This window comes from Macrotis lagotis, chromosome 2 (assembly GCF_037893015.1).
Source record: "Macrotis lagotis isolate mMagLag1 chromosome 2, bilby.v1.9.chrom.fasta, whole genome shotgun sequence".
Classification (NCBI taxonomy): domain Eukaryota; kingdom Metazoa; phylum Chordata; class Mammalia; order Peramelemorphia; family Peramelidae; genus Macrotis; species Macrotis lagotis.
In genome coordinates, this window is record NC_133659.1 from 77990333 (window position 1) to 78002850 (window position 12518).

At 37.3% G+C, this 12518-nt stretch overlaps 1 protein-coding gene and 1 pseudogene across 1 annotated transcript in view; both read left to right on the top strand.

Moving 5' to 3' along the window:
* LAMC1 (laminin subunit gamma 1) overlaps nt 1–12518 on the top strand; it is a 128327-nt gene that overhangs the window by 14835 nt on the left and 100974 nt on the right. The window lies entirely within an intron of this gene.
* Nucleotides 2162–2262, top strand: LOC141515716 (U6 spliceosomal RNA; annotated as a pseudogene).

Sequence of the window (12518 nt, forward strand, 5' to 3'; positions counted from 1 at the left end):
TGATTAGTTTCTAAGTTAATCCACAAAAGCATGTTTTAATCTGTAGCCCATACTAAAGTTGATACAGAAGAAAAATAAGAGAACATTCTGTGCTTTTGGATATGAGTATACACATGTATACAACTGTTAGGTGGATGAGATTGACCCCTCTGAAGAAGCAATAGCAACCCATATTTAATTTTAACTTAAGAAAGCCGGGCAGGCACTAAAAATAAGAGGATTGCTTAGGGAAGAGGTGTTTTAGAATGATAGTATATAGTTATGTATATCTGACATGATTAATTAAGGAATTGTGATAGGAGACTAGAGCTTGTTATTGGGAATCTGTCATCTCCTTTGGTTCTGCTCACTCATTTCTGACTTTTTTGGAGATAAATGATATATCTAGAAGAAATCTGGAATATTATCTATTGATTTTTAAATTTTGATCAGGCAACTGAAAGACTTGGGGACTCAGGTAGTATTCTCATGTCTTCAGAATGCATAGTTGTGACTTTGGAAGAGAGGAAAGAATGGGAAAGTAATTGTGCCAAACAATAGGATTTTGTTTTCTGAACATTGTCTTCTGATAGACAAAAAAAAAAAAAAAATGAAACAAACCCTTATAATAACTAGAAAGAGCATGCCTGTCAGGAAAGATGCATTGAACTACTACTGATCAAGGAGATTCTAAGGTCAAATTTGAGAAGGCAGGAAAAAAGTCCCAGAGAAAATTATAAAAATAACTACTACAAAAGATACTATGGACATCCTTGGAAGGAAATTGACCATCTTCCAGGTGAAGGATCAGCCTGTTAAGGAGGACCCTTGGCGAGGAACCTGCCAGCAGTGACTAAAAGAACCGCATGTGATTTTGTCACAGGACAATCTATTCATTTTACCATTCTAGAGATGGATAATGGAGGGAGTCATCTCTTGCCATATAATGGGGAAAATTGCGGTAAGCTTATGAGTGGTGGACCACTCCACCTTTTAAATCTCAGCTGGAATAGAATCAGTGCAGGTGCTTTGCTGATTCAAACCTCTTCTTCAGTTGGAACTTCAGCTAGGGAGACATTGACTTCAACCTGACGTTAATGATCAGTGACTTCATCATTGATTGATGGCAGTCTGAGAATGCTATGGAAGTATTCAGTCCATCTTTCTAGGATGTTATCAACTCTGTCAGCACTGAGTAGTTGAGATGCAACATGGGTCTTTGGCCCATAAATAGCCTTCAGGGTAACCTAAAAAATGTTTTGGATTGTTAGTAATTAGCACAAAACTGAATTTCATCTTCCTTTTACTGAGGAAAGAACCCTGCATCTCTCTAATCTTTCCTCGTTCTTTACCTTTTAATGGAATTAGATGCTATCTTCTTAGAGTTGAATGAAATATCCTGCTAGTAATCCTGTGAAGTTCTCATTTATCAGTTTCTGAATTACTCCATCATTTTTGTTACCAGTCTTGGTGCTTGCGAGTGTTCTGACCCACATGAACAAATGTAGTACTATATACCAAATCTCTGAAATTTGCCCACTCCTTTTCTTCTCCATTGTTGCCGGCTGTGTGTTGGTTCAACTTTCCCTCCAACTTAGCATAAACTGTTCCCAAACAGAGAAGTTCTCTAATTTGTTGACATTCATTCTTCTGGTAGTCATTTTACCTTGGCACCACTGCTTCTGTGGAGTTTGAATATTTAACTTTGAGAGGATAAGTCTATGATCAGTCCAGTATCCTGCACCATACCACTTACATCCTGACTATCTCTTTTCCTTACAATCATTCACAAAGTTTATTAAGTGCCACTTTGTTGCAAGGGGGTATCCATGAAGTTTTATTGTGTTTAGGTAAATGGAAGAAAGTGTTTGTGATAGAAAGTTTTGAGATCCACAAGTCTTCAGTAGCAAGTGATCATTGCTGTTGCTGTTTCCAGCTCCATTCTTCCCAAAGATTCCCTGCCATGTCTGATAGCCTGAGCCTACTCTAGGAGTAGAGTCACCCAGAATTAAAAGCTTGTTCTGTTTTGGAACATTGATGATAAAGGTCCCCAGGCCTTCATAAAAATTTTCTTTGACTTCATCAGGGTTCGTTTTGGTGGCAACATAGATGGTGGTGTGGCATTTTCCTTCAAGTGGCAATTGTATTGTCATGGGCCTATTGTTCACTCCTTTTGGTAGGCATACAAGCAGCATGTATTCTAACATTGGAACAACACAGAAAAGATTAGCATGACCTGTGCACAAGACTGCCAGGCATATTCATGAAGTGTTCCATATTGACTAGATTAGCTTTGATTGTAAATGCTACACCAAATTCATGGTGCTACACTTTACTGCTCCCACTCCTGAAATATGTGTTATTTGCCAGTCTTGTTTCACTCAGTGCTACTATTTGGATAGGATACCTGCTGAGTTCTCTTGCAATAAGAACTGTTTGTCTTTTGGGTCAATTGTGTTGTCTATCATTCTTTGCTCTGATGCTGAGTGGAATTTTCTTTGAGATTTTTGTATCTTTTTTTGTGTGTGTGTCTCGATTGTAGAGTGGGATCCCCATCTGCTGAGATGATCAAGCCAGGGTTGTGGAAGCAGACAAGTTTTAGGGTGCCTTTTCTAGCCCCTTCTTTACACATATTTTAAAAGACTTCTCAGACCCTCTGGGGCTGCTGGTGGGAAAATGATCCTATGACCTGGTGTGTAGGGTTGTAACTACAGCTTCCTAGTGTATCTGCACCTGCTTTTTCATCACCACAACAGGACTTTGAAATAGGAATGGTAAAATATGGGTGATGTCTTTTGATTCATTCATAAATTGAATTTAAATGAGGCAGAATTGGATGGAGTCTTAGACCTGATTTCCTCTTCCAAAGTCATCATGGTCCAGTGACAGAACAACTCCTGTTTCAGTTGCTGTCATGAATTGTTCTCATCCACCCTACCAGGGGAAGACTTGGGGTGGACACCCTCCCCCCCCAAGTCACTGATGGACTTGAGACCCTCTTGGTTACCCTGTACCTGGTTTAGCCCATTTGTTGAGCTGGTTTACAAGAAGTAGTTTCTGTGCATGCTACAGATTCTTGGAGGTACAGGTGAGTTTAGGTGGATCAGGTGAACACCAAAGGAGGAAAGCAGCCCTGAAAAGGCTACCTACATACTGGAGATACTAATTTGTTCTGAACATGCCCTATCTCCCACTTCTATCCTATATGTACACAGAATATGGGAAAGAAAATGAACTTGAAAATTCTAACCTAAGGAGCAAATCAGTGGGATGTGAGGGACTCCTGAATTGGATGTGACAGCATTTATTCTGAAGAGCAGGGTTTTTTCCTTTGTATCCCAACAGTGTCTGACTCGCGTTAGATGCATAATAAATAAATGCTGAATAAATGCTTGTTGTCTGGTTCAAACCTTATTTTCTCTCTTAAAGCCTTCCTCTCAAAAGAGCATTGAACTTCTTACTTTTCTTCCCTTCTCATCATTTCAGAATCCTTTGGTGTCCATTCTTCCTCAACCTCTCCTCTTTTTCCTCATTTTCTTGTGGAGACAGCCCTTCTTCTTGCCAGTATAGAAAAAAAATTCTGTACTTGCATGTTTTAAGCACAAACTCAGTGGAAATACTTATCATTAATTTAGATTATTGTGATATTAAGTATTTTTACTTAGAAATCTAAAGACAGGCAGAGTTTACATGACTGAAAATCTCTTGCCAATGACATTTTAAGATTAAAATTTTTATTATTCTTTTTTATTTAAGGTTTTTTTTTTTTTTGCAAGGCAAACAGGGTTAAGTGGCTTGCCCAAGGCCACACAGCTAGGTAATTATTAAGTGTCTGAGACGGGATTTGAACCCAGGTACTCCTGACTCTAGGGCTGGTGCTTTATCCCACTATGCCACCTAGCTGCCCAATTTATATTATTCTTATGGATGAAATTCCAGTAGATGAAATTCCAGTTAGTATTGAGCAAGGGCTCACTCACAGTTTAGGTAATAGTTCAACTAACAGTTGGCTTCATCAAAAAGAATAATAGTCACCTAAATTTCCCCACGTGCTTATAAAATCATTTTCCTAGAAACATTAAATCTTTCATTGACCACTCCCTTTAAGAATTCTCCTTTAGATCTGGTCAAAGGTGAATTTTAGAGATACTTTCCTTAAATAAAATAATCACATTTCCTAAAAAGAAGGTGGTTAGTTTTTAAACTAGGATACTTTGTTTTATTTTTTATTTTTATAATCAGTTCCAAATTCTCTCACCCTTTACCCCGCCCCCCAGAAGGAAGAAATATGATAAACATTATACCCCTCCATTCACCTTAGTTCAAGATCTCATCACCTATTGTCTAGATTATTCCATTAACTTCCTAATGGCTCTCTGTGCTTTAAGTTTTACTTTATTTTGGTCTAGTCTACACACATTTCTGCTAAAATATTTTTCCTTAGATGTGTATCTGGCCATGTGACACTCCATTCTAGTGGCATTACAATAGAGAATAAACTTCTCTATTTAATAGATAAAATCATTTGGAGGAAGTCCTCCAACTTTTTGTGGAAGACTCTTAGGCTGCCTATTGTGGTTCACTTTTGCCTGGTAAATGTCCCTTGCTGAAGGAGGGAATAGTCTCTGTCTTTTGTAAAAGATAAAGGAGGAGGGGCCTCTGACAATTCAAATAGAAGAGCAATTGGCCTTGAATTTATGTATACTTGAAAACACAACCTGGGTCCTATGGTCTCTTATTCAGGATCGGACCTAGAACTAAAAGAGATCCTATCCAAAGTCAAAAAGTTGGAGAAATGGGGATTTAAACCTAGGCCCAGTGGATAGAGTGCCAGGCCTGGAGTCAGTAGGACTTGAGTTCAAATTTGACCACTTAACCCTGTTTGCCTCAGTTTCCTCATTTATAAAATGAACTGGAGAAGGAAATTGAAAACCACTCTTATTTTTGCCAAGAAAACTTCAGATGGAGTCTTGACATGTCAGATACAACTTCCAAATCTGTAAGCATTCTTTATAGAGTTCCACAAAACCTACTCCCTGCTTTTTCTTTTCCTACTGCCCTCAATCTTGTTCAGCCTTATTGCCTTACTTCTGGGCTATTATAATTATCTCCTTAATTAGTTCTTACTGTCCAATCCAGTCTTATTTTTTAAAAAAAAATTTTAATTTTTAAATTAAATTTATTCTTTGGTTTAGTTTGGTACATTAGTTATTTTCTAACATATCTCTTCTCCATAGTTCACATTTACAGAAGAAAAAATTGAGAAAAAGCAGCCAAAAGTGCATTTCATACTTTTAATAGATACTGATCTTCTGTTGCTGATAAGATTCTTGCCAAAGTCCTTCTCAATAGACTGATCCTTCACCTGGAAGTTAGTCACCTCCCTGAGAGCCAATGTGACTTCAGAAAGGGTTGAAGAACAGTTGATATGGTGTTTAGCTGCCTGACAACTCCAGGAAAAATGTCAGGAACAGAACAGAGGTCTTTGTACAATGTTTGTAGATATAACTAAAATAAAGCCTTTGATACTGTCAGTCATGAGAGTTTTTGGAAAATTATGTCAAAATTTGGTTGCATGTGTCCTAGCTGCCATGCTTTTTAGGATGATATTTTCAGCCATGACATCAAAAGTCTTAACTGAGGATGAACATCAAGGTCAGCTACTGCACTGATGGCAAATTCTTCAACTTGAAAAGGCTATAAGCCAAGACCAAAGTCCTTTGAGGGAGTGTTGGTGCATAATCTTCAGTTTGCAGATGATTGTGCCCTCAATGCAGCCCCTGAAGCTGAGATGCAGCAAATTTTGGATCGATTCTTTGCTGCTTGTACTAACTTTGGTCTAACAGTTAACATCAAGAAAACAGGTGCTCCATCAGTTACAGCCAGTGGAGAAGTTTTGAGCACTGTGGATAAGTTCACTTACCTTGACGGTGTCCTTTCCAAGGAGGTACACATTGACAATGATGTTGACATGTATTGCTAGAGCTAGCTCAGTATTTGGTATACTCCAAAAGAATGTGTGGGAAAGAAGAGATATTAGACCGACTTTCAAAGTCTACAGAGCCGATGTGCTGACCTCATTGTTATATGCCTGTGGAACCTAGATAGTCTGAACATACCCTGTCCCCGCCAGGTCAGGAAACTAAATCGCTTCCATTTAAAATGTCTTAGAAAGATTCTAAAGATCACCTGGCAGGAGAAGATACCGGATACTGAGATCCTTTATTGAGCTAAACTGCCAGTCATTGAAATGTTACTACAGAGAGTGCAACTATAATGGCCTGGACACATTTTAGAATTCCATAAGTATGCTTTTCAAGAAAACTATTCTGTGGAGAACTCACATAGGGCAGGCATTCAGAAGCGGCAGGGGGGTCAGAAGAAGCAATACTGAACACTGAAGGTCTCAAAAACTTTACAATTGACACTGGCACCAGACCCACCCAGCATGACATACCCTCATCAGAGCGGCTACTACTCTATGAACAAGGCAAAATGGAAGCAGCTCAAAGGAAATGGGACATCCGTAAGTTTAGAGTAGCCATGTTCACATGGACTTTTTGTGCCTGACCTGTGGTAGACCATTCCGAGCTTGTATTGGTCAGTTTGGCCACAGTTGGACACACTATAATTTGTTTCAAACCATAGTGATATCATTTTGGTCGTCTTCAATAACTAAGGACAAGAACCAACCAACCAGCTACTGATCTTCAAATGCTACAGTCTGAGCATACATACTCTGTTGCTCAAAAAACTTGATACTCAAATGGATCAATAATTTTGTAATCAATAATCATTGATGTTTTATTGTGTGACCTTGTTTTATTGACATTGGATACTTTAGACATATTTTTCCTAAAATTGGGGGATTGTTTGTTGTAGGATTATCTTCTTCCCATCCTGCTTTGGGGATTTTTTTTCATTTAGATTTCTTTATGGAGAAAGAGCCATGGGATGTTTGAGGATAGATGAAAAAGTTTAGAGGAGCTGCTTTGGTCAGTAGGATGGTGAGTTAATTAAGGAGGTGTAAAAGTTTTGCGTTACTGAAGTGAGATCTCAGTTGAAATTATAAGACAAATCTGTAGTGGATTCAGTCACAGTATTGTTTCATGATTTGTTACAGCAGGATTATAGGGAGGGAAACATGGACTAGGGGATTTGGGAGACACCAGTAACAGCATCTTGCAAAAGGTAGGATTTGAGTCATGAATGAAACTACAATAACCTTGGGGTGGAAGAAAGGGGGTGGAATTTTCAAAGCATGAGGACTGGGGAAGAGGGCATCCTGTGAAGAGCTATGGAATCCTGAAAACAGTAGGGGGTCATTTAAGGACTTGGAGGAAATTAAAATGTAGGAGGCCAGGAATGGACCAGGTTGTGAAAGGATTTTTAAATTAAGATCAAACAGAGGATTTTATATTTGATTCTGGAAATAATAGGGAGTCATTGGATTTTTTTGAATAAGGGAGTGACATGTCACATCTTCCTTTTCACTAATAAAATCATCATGGTTCTGGCCTTTTGATAATTCCATGGATCTTGGTGAAACCTTTCATTTCAATACCTTTAGTGGCTGCCAAAGAACCAGCAGAAGTTACACTTGGACAAATCTTGCTTCCCTGAACTGTGACTGTAACGGAGTTGTCTTAAGATTATTTCTGAAATGAGAGGGATATACTCAAAAAGTTTTTTTGGTTTTTTTTGGCGAGGCCAAGGGGCTTAAGTGGCTTGCCCAAGGCCACACAGCTAGGTAATCATTAAGTGTCTGGAGCCGGATGTGATCTCAGGTACTCCTGACTCCAGGGCTGGCGCTCTATTCGCTGCGCCACCTAGCCGCCCTATACTCAAATTTTTTAGGAGACATTTTGAGTATAATAAGAATTTTGATTTTATTTGTATGTATTACTTAAACATTTACCATGTATAACCCTGTGCTGTTATTTTTATTAGGTTTCTACCTTTTTTTTTTTTGGCAAGGCAATGGTGTTAATTGACTCAAGGTCATACAAACTAGGTGACATGAAGTATCTGAAACTGAATTTGAACTCAGGTCCTCCTGACTCCAGGCCCAGTGCTCTATCCATTGTGCCACCTAGTCACCCTGGTTTCTATCTTTTTTTATGTTGTTGACAAAATTTTTTAGTGTTAATGTCCCTAATCTCATTTCTCCCATCAACTGTGTAGATTTTGTTATATGATTTTTGCATAGCATGATGCTTTTTGAAATGCTTATGTGTTCCCATACAACAGAACTGAATGTACTGGCACAGTAGCTTCTGAGCCCCTTTGGATATATTTCTCACTTACAAACATTCTTCATAATTCACTTAGTAGAATGAGTGAGAACAGAAAAAAATCAAAAGAGTTAACCTAAAAGTCTGAGGAATGTTCTTTCTACCTTTGCATACAAGACACCTCTGGCTTATATCTTTAGGGAAATGTGTCAGGTGTGCTCATGAGTTGGGAACTGGCACTGTAGGTTGGGAGGTCCTTGTTTCCTTCAGGAAAGCTATATACCACATGAAATTGCTTCTCTGCTGGTTGCTCTCCTTGTCTTTTGAACCCTTCTGGGCAAGACTGCTCCTCTTCTGCTCTTAAACTGATAAAAATAGAGGCAAGCTCTTTTAGTTTGCAAGTCTATTTAAAAGGGTGTAGACAAAATATCCTTATACTTTAGTAAAACAAAACAAAGCCACCCCACTCCCCATCAATATTATACATGTTCACTGGCAATTCTTTTAAGCTAGAGAACCATAAACCTAAGTTCTGCAGACAACAGGGGTTTCTGTTTTATCCTCTCCTGTAAATGCAGTGTCTGTATGGTTTTTTTTTTAAATTTTTTTTTAAGGTTTTTGCAAGGCAATGGGGTTAAATGGCTTGCCCAAGGCCACACAGCTAGGTAATTATTAATTGTCTGCAGCTGGATTTGAACTCAGGTCCTCCTGACTCCAGGGCTGGTGCTCTATCCACTGCCACCTTGTCGCTCCCCCCCCCCTTTTTAAATTTTGATAAATCCAGTTGATTGGAGACTCAAGGTTGATCCTATCATTCATTCATCAAATGTATATTATTGAATAAGAATTTCAGAAGAGAAATGACTTGATTAGGAGGAGAGAGGGTAGTGTTGTGGAAGAGTCAGCATTAGGGCCATCCTCAGAGTTATAACTAAAAGGAAGGGAACTCAAAACTCATCTAATCCAGTTTCTTCATTTTACAATAAAACTGACCTAAGAAATGTTCAAAGATTTTTTCAAAGTCATATTATAAGTGTTAGAATCAGGATTCAAATTCAAGTCCTTTGACTCTGGATCTGACACATTCTAAACCATATTCCCTCCAACTTTTAATTTGGGCATTTAACTCTTGAATATTATTGGTCCCTTTTCCATTTTTCTATGATTGATTGAACCTGAATGTATATATTTCATATTCATCTACAGAAACTAATGAGATTATGAGAGAGTGGGTGTACTGAGAAGAGGAAGGACAGAATCTTGCATTTAATTGGTGGGAAGATAGAAAATAATGCATCAAAGGGAGATGTCAGTCTTGAGAGAGCAGTGTCATAAAAGCCAAGAGATGAGAGACTATCCAGGACAAAGGGGCTAATACATTGTAGGAAGCTACAAAGAGCTTTGGATGGAATGAGGACTAACTAAGGGCATTGAGATCATTGTAACCTTGGGTGATCACTTTCAGTTGAGTCATAAGAGTATTAAGCCACATTTCAAAGGAATGAGAAGTTAGTAGGAGTGGAACAAATGGACACATTGAATATAAATAACTGTTTTTGGAAGTTTGGCTATGAAAGGGAGAATTATAGGATGGTAGCTTAAGATGAAGTCAAAGTCATTAAAAAAGAGGATACTTAACCATGTTTACAGGGGACTAAGAAGGAACCACTGGATGAAGAGAGAACAATAAAGAAATATTTACTGACTTCAAAGGGGCTGCAGCATACTTTTAGTATGACCAATATGATGTAAGGGATAATTCTGAAAATATCATTCAGACACATGTAAGTGAAAGATAGTGCAACCTAGAGAAAACTTAAGTGTATTGAATGCATCATCTGTTGAGGATCCATCATAGAAAAGCTGATCAGGGAGCCAGCAAGGTGACGCAGTGACTAGAGAACAAACTGGAATTAGGAGGACTTACTTACTTAGCTATGTGATCTTGGGTAAGTCATTTAACCCCATTGCCTTGCATCAGCCCTCCCCCCCCCCCCAAGGCAAAAGAAAAATGAAAAACCAATCAGCATTACCTAAGATGAAATGATTTGGTATTAGTTACCATCAGTGAAGGTAATGCCCATATCAATGAAATGGTTAGTTTAATAGAAGGAGCTGAAAGTTTTGTTGTTCACAACTTTTGTAACTCTGTGGATTGTGGCATTCCAGATCATTTTATCTTTTACTATCTCCCCATATCTGCCCAAACTTATGTTCCGTTACTTTCATGACACTGTCTTTTCATCTCATCCTCTGCTGTCTCTTTTGCCTTCCATCTTTTCCAGTGTCACCTTTTTTCAATAAAACCCATCGTCTCAAAATGTGGTCATAGCATTTAAGTTTCAACTTCAAGTACTTGTCCTTCTAATGAGTAGTCTGAATTTCTAAAAATATTGACTGATTTGATCTCCTCATTGTCCAGTCAGCACCACAGTTTGAAAGCATTGATTCAGTGGCATTCACCCTTTCCTTATAATCCAATTCTTGCCATCCATACATTGCTACTGGAAAACCATAGCTTTGACTATATAGAATAACTTAGTATGATGTTTAAATTAGCTATAGCTTCCCTTCGAAGGAGTATTTTATAGCTGTATTTGATTTTATAACTGTACTCTCAGATTTCATTGCTTTTTTTCTACTTAATCCACTAAAAATACTGGTTTATTCAAGTGTTTTAAAAAAAAATCCATTTCTCAAAAGCCCCCTCCCCATTGAGAGAAGGGGGGAAAAACCAAACAAACTTGGAAAAACAATTTCCTGATTAACTTATCTACATAAACCAGCAAAACAAATTCCTACATTAGCTATCTAAAAGTGTCTGTGTCTTCATTTAAAATTCAATACCTTTCTGTCAGGAAAGTACTCTTGGACTCAAGTTTTGTCACTCTATTGATCACAGTTCTAAAGTTGCTTTTATCTATTAATTTTCTTATCATTGTATGAATCATTTTTTTCTTAGTACTGCTCAGTACTGTTGAAAAAATCCAACACTCTGAAATCAAAAACTTTAGAAACCATAGAAATAAAGGAACCTTTCCTTAATAGGATGGTTCAAAAGTCAGTGCAATTTTAAGCAACTAAAGTTATAAAGCTTCAGACCACACTAAGTCTTGGGCTACCCTGTATATAGTAAAATAGTATTTTTCAAAATATAAGAACAATTTCCAGCAAGATTGGGATAAAGCCAGAATGCGCCTTATCACTAATGTAAGGTTAAATCTATGTACTTTGACTTTATAAAAAGAATTTTTTAGGGCAACTTTTTTTTTAAACATGGGAGGTGGGAATTTTGTCTCTGATATAGTATTCTGAAAATTGAGTACCACTTGCTGTCCTTTAATTTAGAGAATTCTTAGAAGTTTGCTAAAGGAAGCAATTTAAGTATGGTTCTTAACGCATCTAAATTCAAATCTACTGATTTTTTCCCATAATAATAACTTTTATCCTGTTAATTTCAAGCATGAAATGTTACTCTTCACAAATTCAGCAACATCAGAAATGATCAAAGTTGATATTGTTTTTGAACTTTCATATTAGTATATATCTATTGAAATGAAAACATGTTTATATTTTATTATGCTTTGTAAACCTATTTTCCTATATGCTCTTTTACTTATTTCTCTTTTTTGCTAAAATGATGTTGGTAATTCAGTTAATTGTGAAGTCGGATAAGAAAACTAAAGATTTAAATTTTAACTTTTCTACTTATGCCTATTTGTGAATCTCCCCCTTATCATTTTTTGTTGCTCAACATGTAAATATTTTGTCTTTCCTCTTATTATCTCTTCTTAACTAAATTGTCTCCAAAGATTGTTTATATAGGTAGTAGGTGTGTTTCTAAGTATGTTTCAGAAAACTTTGAGGAATTTCTGCCCACCTACTAGGTTTCCCCCTAGAGGGTGTGTGAGAACATTTTAAACAGCCAAACATTTATCACATAAATAGAATACCTATTAGTGTGTGTGTATAGGTATAACCTATTGAAAGTACTGACCAAGGATTCTTTTGAGAGACTCACTCTTGACAGAACTAGAAAAAAATATCTCACTAAAAGAATTAAAAATATTTTCATTGAAGTTAATTTGAAAGCTGTTGGAGCTGTTCTCATTTCTGCTATATGGACAGCTAGTGCTTATCTTTTGTATTTTCTTTGTATTACATCTCACTGAGGTGGGCTCTCTTGATACAAGTCCTCCCAAGCAGCCTCTCTGTACCTAAAGTAGACTGTGATAGAATAAATGATCTGTTTGGAAATGTAGAAAGGAGGTTCAAAGTAAACTCTTGCTTGATTGAGGAGATAAT